The sequence below is a fragment of the Zeugodacus cucurbitae genome, chromosome 5, assembly GCF_028554725.1.
Source record: "Zeugodacus cucurbitae isolate PBARC_wt_2022May chromosome 5, idZeuCucr1.2, whole genome shotgun sequence".
Classification (NCBI taxonomy): domain Eukaryota; kingdom Metazoa; phylum Arthropoda; class Insecta; order Diptera; family Tephritidae; genus Zeugodacus; species Zeugodacus cucurbitae.
This window is the reverse complement of record NC_071670.1, coordinates 6,180,380-6,191,615: the sequence shown is the minus strand read 5'-3', so window position 1 is coordinate 6,191,615 and position 11,236 is coordinate 6,180,380. Positions and strand designations below refer to the sequence as shown.

Genomic DNA, 11,236 nt, shown 5'->3' with positions numbered 1-11,236 from the left:
CTTGACGATTGAGAGAGATAGATTGATTATAATGTTAACGATCGAGCGAAAGAGTGAGATAGAGATAATAAGGAGTAGAGAGAGCATATAGGAAGAGAGAGAGAAGTGGATAGAAAAAAGATGGGAAGAAATGGAGTGAGAGCAGACGAGTGAGAAAAGAGAATACAAACACGAAAAGACGCGGAGAGAGCAGGAGCAAAGAATAAAGATAAAGCAAAAGTGGAGTCCTTTAAGAACTACAAACCGGTCTAACGGTTTCATTTACTGTCTACAATTTTTTTACAATTTATTCTGTACATCTGCACAGCATTACCAGAGGTCTCGAGTTAAATTTCTGCATTCCTGTTCCCACCATTTCAATTGCTTCCGGCATGCATACTTGTACAATAAGTGTGAGAGTATCCAGTTTTTAGTTTCGACTTTTTTCCAATAATAAATTCAATTCAAGCACGACTGAGATGAGCAGCGATGCGACTGATGGTTAATGCTGAAAATCTCATCATCATCATCATCATATTTATTGTTATTTCTTTTATAACCGGCATTGAATTAGTTGTTGGTAAGTTAATCACGCGCTGACAGCGTTGGCGCCATCAATTACCACACCAACAATTTGTGAAAGAGCACAAATAATGGAAGTGAAATGAAATGTCTCGGCTTGACAGTGTGAAAATCGATAGTTATTGAGTTGCCATGACAAAAAAAAATTAATAAATAATATATAAAAAAAAATTCAAAGATATTGCGGCGAAATTTTAAAATTGACGGAGAGGAAAGAAATAAAGTTTAAGAGGAAATCAAAAGTTTTTGATTTATATGAGAAAACTATATTGGTTAGCCAGAAAGCAAGTCAAAGCTGAATATTATAAAAGAAAGTGACGATATTTTGAGATCAGAGCTGCGTTCTTAATCGAACTGACAATAATCAAGAACTGAAATAATGAATATGAAAAAAAAAATGACGGAAGGGACGGTTTCAAGAATACCACTAAAGATATAGATCAAGATTAACATTAAATTTGAGAACAAGATAAACAGGCGTGATTATAAGTGAGGACTGAAACAATAAATATAACAACAAAAATAGCGAAAACTTTCAAGAATATCAAGATTACAATAAGAGCAAGGTCAAGATCAAAATCAATATCAAGATCATATTTGAGCACGAGATACAACGGACTTGACAAAAACCAAAGACTGAAATAATAAATAGAAAGTCAAAATAAGTGAAGATCAAAAACGAAGATCAGGAACGATTTTTTAGAATAACGCCGAGATCATAATAAGATCAAGGTCTAGATAAACATCAATATCAAGTTTATATTTGAGAACGAGATACAAAAAACTAAAGACAGCAATATTAAATACAAGTGCACGAGGACAGAAAGCTAAAACGAACACTTGAAATCATTTTAAGAATGACATCGCCGATCTAAGTCAAGATTCAACTCAAATATGAGAACAAAATAAAAAGCACAAATACCCAGACAAGATAAGCAAAGATTGAGATAAATCCAGAATAAGATCAGCACCAATATTAACTTGATACTAAATAAAAATTGATTGTATTGCGATCTACAAGTATTGGAGGTTAAGTGGACTTAAGAAATATAAATATTACTTTCATTGTTTCCAAAAATTGACAAATAATAAGTGCAGCTATGAATTGCTTATCTGACCCTATTAAGCATAGTAAATGCGGATTATTGATGTTTATTACAATGGCATTACCAATGGGCTATGCCACAAAGCGAAAGGCATGAAATTTGAAAAAAAAAAAACAAACAATAAAAAAGTCACAATAAAAGCGAATACATTTAAATAGCGTAACTACACTACAAACACATACAGTTATAGAAAGATGTAAATCGTAACTTCTACAGCGGCGTAGTTAGGAGGGTTAGTTTGAGAAATACTCTATGAGTACCTATAAAAGGTGAATGAAAGTAGTTATAGTAAGTTTTGTGTAGTTTTTCTCGGAACTTGTGACAAGCTTGATAGATTATTATATCAATGCGCCGAAATGTAGGCAACAGGAATGAAATGTTTATCTTAGATGACTGCTGAGACGATTTTTTATATGAGAACATAGAGTTTAGTATAAACATTAATGATAAATAAGCGATTTTCGATTACATTCGAATATTCTGAGTAATTTTTTTTCGAAATTACATTCGAAAATGCTGAGACTTTTTTCAAAGTTACATTCGAATATTCTGAGTATTTTTTTTTCAAAACTACATTCGAATATACTGAGCCCGTTTTCTTAAACTTATATTCGAATATTCCGAGCATTTTTATTTTCGAAATTATATACGTATATTCTGGCACTGTTTTTTTTTTTCAAAATTATATTCGAATATTCTGAGTGTTTCAAAATTACATTCGAATATACTTGCCTGTTTTTCAACTGTGATTTGCTAAGAAATTTATAGTATTATAAACTATAGGTTAACAAAAAGAACTGGATAATAAGGTTCTAAGTGTATCCTTTCGAGAAAGTTATGGTTTTGAAGCATGAAGTCTCCGATAAATATTTGCAAAGCTACGTTAAACCTGAGACATTGCATAACTTTTTTCCGCCCGCTGTTCACTCCGTCCGTGTGTAATGTAAAATCAACTACAATTTAATTAAAAATCGAAGAGCAAAGCTACGTATTTTGATTCAAAAGTCAATCAATATGAATAGGCTTTATCGCACACGTAGAGACATAAACACACGTAGAGACATAGACAAAAATACACATACACAAGAGTAAAAAAAAAAATTTGAACTAATTTCAAACAAAAGCCCAAAAATATCCCAGAAAGAAGCGATACAATGGCAACAAAAGACCTAAATGATTAGCTGAGCGCTTAGGTAACTATGAAGAGTTGAAAGATATCTATTTGATGCTGGCATTAAATGATTTGCTGTTGAGTTACAGCAGCAGGGGGTTTTCATGCGCATAAATATGAGCAGGCGTGTTAATATGATGCAAAATAGTTGTTGTTATTGTTGTTGTTTTTTTTTTTTTTTTTGTTATTTTTACACATCTTTATATATGTAAAGTAATGGCGAATGTAATGTAGTTAAGCTCTTTGGAGTAATCATTAATTGATCAGCTGATCAAGGTATAATTAATCAAAGAGGTTGGACGCACTGATTTCAAAAATTTTAATGTAATTTAGTAATTATGAAGATTATACGATATTAAGTGAATTTTACAGCTAATAAATGTAATTGAAATTTTTAACAATAATTATGTAAGATATATACATAATGGAGGATGGGATCATGTGTAGAAGTTCACGCAAGTGAGGAAAGTTTTTGATTGTCATTCACTTGGGAGTGGCCAGAAACGATTCTTCTCCACATGGTTCAAGCAGCTCACGACTTCCGGTTTTAGACCAAGTATCCTCTGGGTAGCCAACAGACATCCGTTTGAAGGCGAGCTAAAGTGAGAAGGCGAAGCCCGCTTATGCGGTTGTGCGTAGGGCTTGGGACCCACCACATAAAAACACCCCCCAATGAAAAATCTACGAAAGCCTCGGATGAGACACCCCCCTTTTGATGACGACCCCTGCAAACGTTTTAAGGACAATGATATAAGGGCATGCACCTGGAATGTCCGGACCCTTAATTGGGAAGGTGCCTCTGCCCAGCTGGTTAATGTCCTCATACGACTCAAGGCTGACATCACCGCCATCTAAGAAGCGCGATGGACGGGACAAGGACGGAAGAAGGTGGGTCCTTGTGACATCTACTACAGCGGCCATATAAAGGAGCGCAAATTTGGTGTTGGATTTGTGGTGGGAGAGAGACTCCGTCGCAGAGTCCTGGCATTCACCCCGGTGGATGAACGTCTAGCCACAATCCGCATCAAAGCGAGGTTCTTCAACATATCGCTGATTTGCGCCCACGCCCCAACGGAAGAGAAGGACGATGTGACCAAAGATGCTTTCTATGAACGCCTAGAACGTACCTATGAGCGCTGCCTCCGCCACGATGTAAAAGTCGTGCTTGGCGATTTTAACGCCAGGGTGGGTAAAGAAGGCGTCTTTGGCACAACAGTCGGAAAATTCAGCCTCCATGACGAAACATCGCCAAACGGCCTGAGGCTGATTGACTTCGCTGGGGCCCGAAATATGGTCGTCTGTAGTACCAGATTCCAGCATAAGAAAATACATCAAGCTACTTGGCTGTCTCCTGATCGAAACACGCGGAACCAAATCGATCACGTTGTGATAGACGGAAGACATGTCTCCTGTGTTTTAGACGTGCGTACGCTCCGAGGACCAAATATAGACTCGGACCACTATCTGGTCGCAGCGAAGATACGCACCCGCCTCTGTGCAGCAAAGAACGCCCGTCAACAAACACAAGGAAGGTTCGACGTAGAAAAGCTGCAATAGCAACAGACAGCCACGAAATACTCTACTCGACTTGCACTCCTGCTCTCTGAGAGCACTCATCAGCATCTCGGTATAAGGGAACAGTGGAACGGCATCTCAAACTCACTGCGTACCGCTGCAGAAAAGCAATTCGTTTTCGGCAACGACAAAAAACAAGCTGGTACGCTGAGGAGTGCCGTCTCGCAGCGGAGAGAAAACAGACTGCCTACCTCGCAACGTTGCAAACGACCACAACACGTGCGGGATGGGATAGATACCGCGAGCTGAAGAGGGAAGCGAGACGCATCTGCAGACAAAAAAAGAAAGAGGCCGAAATGCGTGAGTACGAAGAGCTTGAGAAGCTGGCAGACAGAGGGAATGCTCGAAAATTTTATGAAAAAATGAAGCGACTTAACGAAGGTTTCAAGACCGGAGCATCCTCATGTAGAGACCAAGGTGGTAATCTGGTAACCGATGTCCAGGGCATACTGGGATTATGGAGGGAACACTTCTCCGACCTGCTGAATGGCAGTGAGAGTACAACACCAGGAGATGGCGAACCCGATCCCCCAATCGATGACGATGGAACAGATGTTCCATTACCCGACCATGAAGAAATTCGAATAGCAATTACCCGCTTGAAGAACAACAAAGCAGCGGGGGCCGATAGATTACCGGCAGAACTATTCAAATACGGCGGCGAAGAACTGATAAGGTGCATGCATCAGCTTCTTTGCAGAATATGGTCGGAAGAAAGCATGCCTGACGATTGGAATCTCAGTGTGCTCTGCCCAATCCATAAAAAGGGAGATCCCACAATCTGCGCCAATTACCGTGGGATCAGCCTCCTAAATATCGCATACAAGGTTCTATCGAGCGTATTGTGTGAAAGACTAAAGCCCACCGTCAACAAACTGATTGGACCTTATCAGTGTGGCTTTAGACCTGGAAAATCGACAACTGACCAGATATTCACCATGCGCCAAATTGTGGAGAAGACCCGTGAAAAGAGGATCGACACACACCACCTTTTTGTCGATTTTAAAGCTGCTTTCGACAGCACGAAAAGGAGCTGCCTTTACGCCGCGATGTTTGAATTTGGTATCCCCGCAAAACTAATACGGCTGTGTGAATTGACGTTGAGCAACACCAAAAGCTCCGTCATGATTGGGAAGGACCTCTCCGAGCCGTTCGATACCAAACAAGGTGACTCACTATCGTGCGACTTCTTTAACCTGATGCTGGAAAAAATTATAAGAGCTGCAGAGCTAAACCGAGAAGGTACAATCTTCTACAAGAGTGTACAGCTCCTGGCGTACGCCGATGATATTGATATCATCGGAAGACACAACCGCGCCGTTTGTTCTGCTTTTTCCCGCATGGATAAGGAGGCGAAGCGAATGGGTCTGGAGGTGAATGAGGACAAGACGAAATATCTCCTGCCATCAAGCAAACAGTCGGCGCATTCGCGTCTTGGCTCCCACGTCACTGTTGACAGTCATAACTTCGAGGTCGTAGATAATTTCGTATACCTGGGAACCAGCATCAACAACACGAACAATGTCAGCCTCGAAATCCAGCGCAGAATAACTCTTGCCAACAGGTGCTACTTTGGACTGAGTAGGCAATTGAACAGTAAAGTCCTCTCTCGACGAACCAAAATCAAGCTCTACAAGTCGAGTTATACGACAACATTGACATAGTTCAGCGAATAAAAAGACAGCGGCTACGCTGGCTAGGTCATGTTGTCCGAATGGACGAAAACACTCCAGCACTGAAAGTGTTCGATGCAGTACCCGCCGGAGGAAGCCGAGGAAGGGGAAGGCCTCCACTCCGTTGGAGGGACCAGGTGGAGAGCGACCTGGTTAAACTTGGGATCTCCAACTGGCGCCGAACTGCGAAGGAGAGAGAGATGTGGCGCACTATCGTCGATTCGGCTATAACCGGCTAAACGGTTGCAACGCCAATCACATACATACATATACATAATGTATGTCTGTAAGGCTGGCATATAAATAAAATAAAATAAAAAAATAAAATAAAATAAAATAAAAAAAATAAAATTAAATAAAAAAAATAATAAAATAAAATAATTTATTTTTTTAGAACGTTCTAATGCGTTTTTTATTTTCATAATGAAGAATTCTTTTTTTATTAAACTATTTTCTTACATTATTTATATTTATTTTTATACTCTCGCAACAAAAGTTGCTAAAGAGAGTATTATAGTTTTGTCCACATAACGGTTGTTTGTAAGTCCTAAAACTAAACGAGTTAGATATAGGGTTATATATATCAAAGTGGTCAGGGTGAAGAGTGGAGTTCAAATCCGGATGTCTGTCTGTCCGTCCGTCTGTCCGTCCGTAAAAATTGAGATATCTTAATAAAACTTGGAACACGTATTCCTTGGCACCATAAGAAGGTTAAGTTCGAAAATGGGTGGAATCGGACCATTGCCACGCCCACAAAATGGCGATAACCAAAAACACATAAAGAGCTATAACTAAGCCATAAATAAAGTTATGAGAACAAAGTCTGGAACATAGGATCGCATTAGAGAGGGACACATTTGAATGTAATTTTTTTGGAAAAGTGGGTGTGACCCCGCCCCCAAATAAGTTTTTTGTATATATCTTGCAAACCAATAAAGCTATATAAACCAAACTTTCTGCAGTCGTGTCTTTCAGCCGTCTCCTTATACAGTCCAAAAATGAAAGAAATCGCATAATAACCACGCCCATCTCCCATACAAAGGTTAGGTTGAAAATTACTAAAAGTGGGTTAACTCACTAACGAGAAACGTCAGAAACACTAAATTTTACATAAGAAATAGCAGAAGGAAGCTGCACTCAGATTTTTTTACAAAATGAAAAATGGGCGTGGCATCTCCCACTTATGGGCTAAAAACCATATCTCAGGAACTACTCGACCGATTTCAATTAAATTCGGTATATAATACTTTCTTGACACCCAGATGACACATGTGAAAAATGGATGAAATCGGTTTATAATCACGACAACTTCCCATATAACTCAATTTTGAATTCCATCTGATTCCTTCACTTTATAATGTAAACATAAGGAACCAATGAAGATAGCGGAATAAAACTTTACATAAATAGTACATATCATCTCTGGCTTCACTTGAGAAAAAATTGTCGAAAACGGACTATAACTTTTCAAGACCCCAGATATCGGACATGTTGAACTCAGCGCCTAAGGATAAATATTAACCGAAAATATTGGTATATCTCTTAGATAATTTAATGTAATTCAGAGAAAATTGTTTTCTTCTAATAGTGTGTCTCTGTTCCAAAAATTATTAAAATCGGATAATAACATCTCCTAGCTCCCATGAACCTAATTATAGGTTTTTCAAAAATACGGTGGGCTTTAATCTACATATATGTATTGGTTAATATGTGAGATCTTTGCGAAATTAAGTGCGTGTATAGTTTTGGATATAGTGTACCAAGCTCGTGAAAATGAATGAAATCGGTTCAGGAATTACTTCAGCCCTCATACACTATATAGGACGATTTTCGTTATTCTATTAAACTTTGTGCCGAATTTATGGGTAAATTTGGGTGTTATCTTATTAAAATTTCTTCAATAAATTGCGAGAGTGTAAAATGTTCGGTTGCACCCGAACTTAGCCTTTCCTTACTTGTTTTATTAAAAATTATGTAAGCTATTTATTGAGTTATCTTAAAGGGTTTTCTAAGAAATATGGATTATATTATTTTTTACATTTTGTATGTTACTTTCTTTAATATTTTATGATATAAATTTTTTAAATTTCATTTATTTTTCTTTTAATTTTAATTTTTTTAATTTTTTTTAATTTAAATTCATTGTAAATTTATTTTCTTTTATTTTTTTTATTTATTTTTTTTTTATTTTTTTATTTAATTTTTTTTTTGTTTTTGAGTTTTTTTTATTTTTTTATATAAAAAATTTTTCAAAAAATATTTTATGAAAAAAATTATTAAAAAATATATGAATGAATTTTTAATAAAGAAACTTTTGTAATATACAATAATAAATGCAATAAAATACAATCCAAACGACTCACCTACACAAGTATGTATTTCTCTTAGCGCAATCAATCTGAAAGAAGAGCAATAGATGTTGTTTTAGAAATAAATTTGACATATTACTAGCTACCAAAAAATATTGTAACAAAACGTTTGTAATGCAAATCGCCGACATTTTGAAGAGGCTTATTTCTATAACATTTACATAGACACACACTCACACACATGCATTTCATGAATGTTTTATTGAATTTCCAAACTATTTGTGCGTTTTACAAAAAACATTTCAAACAATAAACAGACATTCACTCAACACCATCAACGCCGGTGCAACAACAAATGCGCGTTAACAAAACCGGCAACTCGACAGTGTTGAATTGGCAAATAACTGCTACGTTTAAATGCATCAAAATGATTTACAAACACACAAAAAATACAAAAAAAAAATATTTTTTTTTTTTAATTTTAATCATTATTTTTTAAATTTAGCGTGATTTTTTTTTCTTTTAGCTAAAGCTAAACCAACTTAAATTGCAAAGGCGGCAATAAATATATAAATATAAAATTTCGGTGCTTTTATGGACTTTTTGATTATTAATTTGTATAATTCATTTTTATTCTTCTTCTTTTTTATTTCTAGCTGGCAATATATTGCCAATTTTGGTCATAGTTTTGCCGAACGAACGACTTAGACTTTGTACGAATGGAAGTTATACCTCTAAAGTGTGCTCCAGCTCTCCATATACTCGAAAAAGCAAGTACTGAGCTCCGAGTTTGAAACACTCCGTACAACACAATACAAAAACTACTCGACAGACATAAATTATAAGCTGAAGAGTGGACCCAGTCTCCATACCTCGAAAAAGCCCATTCTGAGCTTCGAGTTCGGGACAAAACTTCTTCCTAGTCTTCCCATTTTCCTTGAATATTTCAAGTATCAAACAAATAGTCCATATACTTTTGGTCCAAGTTGCAAGCTTCGAGTTCTTCTATCTTAACTTTCTGAGTACTTGAGTTCGGATCTCAAAGCAGTCAAGATATCCGTAAGTTTGGATGGTGAGCTGAAAAATAGTCTATGAGAATAATAGGCTATGCCTAATCGAAATTTTTGGAAAGGCTTGCCGAAAAAAGTACAAAACTGTGGGCTTCTTATCGGTATTGATAAGCTGTATAATCCTTAATCAATCGGAAACGAAGCTCACTTCTAAAAAATTTGGCGATCCTGAGCTACAAGGTTCGAGTTCTGATATGTTATATGTTTGGATATAGAGCAGAATAATAGACTCAAATGCCCGTTTCAAGGCGATGGATATTCACTCCGAGCTCCTGTAGAAATTGGATTTTTTTATATCTGAAGATCCGAACCGGAAGTAAGTAAATCGGATCAATAAAGATGAATTAGACTCAGATGGTTCAATAATCAGCTGAGTATAGATATCTAGTTTGGATTAAAAATCGTAAAATTTTGAAGTTGAGGAAGCTCGGAAAAGATACAGTCTCTACTCTGCCGTAATAAATATTTTGGATATTGACCTCGAAATCCAAAGCAGGATTACTCTTACCAACAAGTGCTTCTTTGGACTGAGTAGGCAATTGAAAAGTAAAGTCCGCTCTCGACGAACCAAACCTAAACTACAAGCCGCTCATTATTCCTGTCCTGGTGTATGGTGCAGAAGCGTGGACGATGTCGACATCCACTCAGACGATACTAGGAGTTTTCGAGAGAAACATTTTGCGAGAGATTTATGGTTCTTTGAACATTGCTAACCGCAGATGATGGAACGATATATTGTATGAGTTATACGACGACATAGACATAGTTCAGTGAATAAAAAGACAGTGGCAACGCTGGATAGGTCATGTCGTCCGATTGGACGAAAGACCACCAGCTTTGCAACTGTCCGATCCAGTAACCGCTGGTGGAAGCAGAGGAAGACGAAGGCTTCCACTCCGTTGGAAAGGCCAGATGGAAAGTGTCCTGGCTGCACTTGGAATTTCCAAATGGCGCCAAAACAGTAAGAAGGAGTGATGAATACAGTATATATATATAGAGTTAAGTATATATAGAGTTAAGAACTGAACTTGACAAGATATTTTGAAGCACCGAGCTTGTACATGTAAAAAGCGTAGATTTGACTAAGTCGATTACCAATACATGCTTTGTTGTTCACTTTCGGAATGCACCTAGCCCTGAGAGAGGTAGGAGTAAGTGGAATTTTCATGGAATGCCACCGTTATTAGCAGATTAGTTATACTAAACATTCGAGGGCCTACACCAAGCAATGATTTTATTAAAAAAAATACATACGCCAACAACGAATGCATTCATTTCGAATGTATTGAAAGTTGAGATAAAAAAAAAAAAAACAAAACAAAACGAAAGGTGCCCTGTCAAGGCAGTGCTAGTAGATTGACAAAACCTTTTGTATCGCTTCTTTTTATCGTTTTGAACTTGAACCGACCGTTATTGTTACAATTTCCAAAGCAACACCGAACAACCCCATACACACACAAATACACACGTACGCTGGTCTTATGACCGCAACAAAAAAAAATTAGATTACAACATTTCAATCGCCAACACGCTGCAACACACTTCGAAATAAGCAGAGTTGCTCATCTGCTCATCCAGCACACTGTTGTAGTTAAATTCACCACACATGTGGTGAATATGCAGATCATAATTACCGGCTACCGGTCAAACCGCACTTTGGTGCATACATATATACGACTTTGATCCGAAACTGAAATTCACCACTTTTCTCAACGCTCAGCTGCACAAGTGTGTTGGAATATGCATACGATCAGCTGGTTATCGGTTTGCC

The 11,236-nt window shown here is 37.3% G+C and overlaps 1 protein-coding gene across 1 annotated transcript in view; it reads right to left on the bottom strand.

The window, feature by feature from the left end:
• Positions 1 to 11,236, bottom strand: part of LOC105218559 (N-alpha-acetyltransferase 30A) — a 130,543-nt gene that overhangs the window by 47,553 nt on the left and 71,754 nt on the right. The window contains exon 5 of the mRNA XM_054232347.1: positions 8,450 to 8,484. The gene's annotated coding sequence lies outside the window, so the exon portion shown is untranslated. The remainder of the gene's footprint in view (positions 1 to 8,449; positions 8,485 to 11,236) is intronic.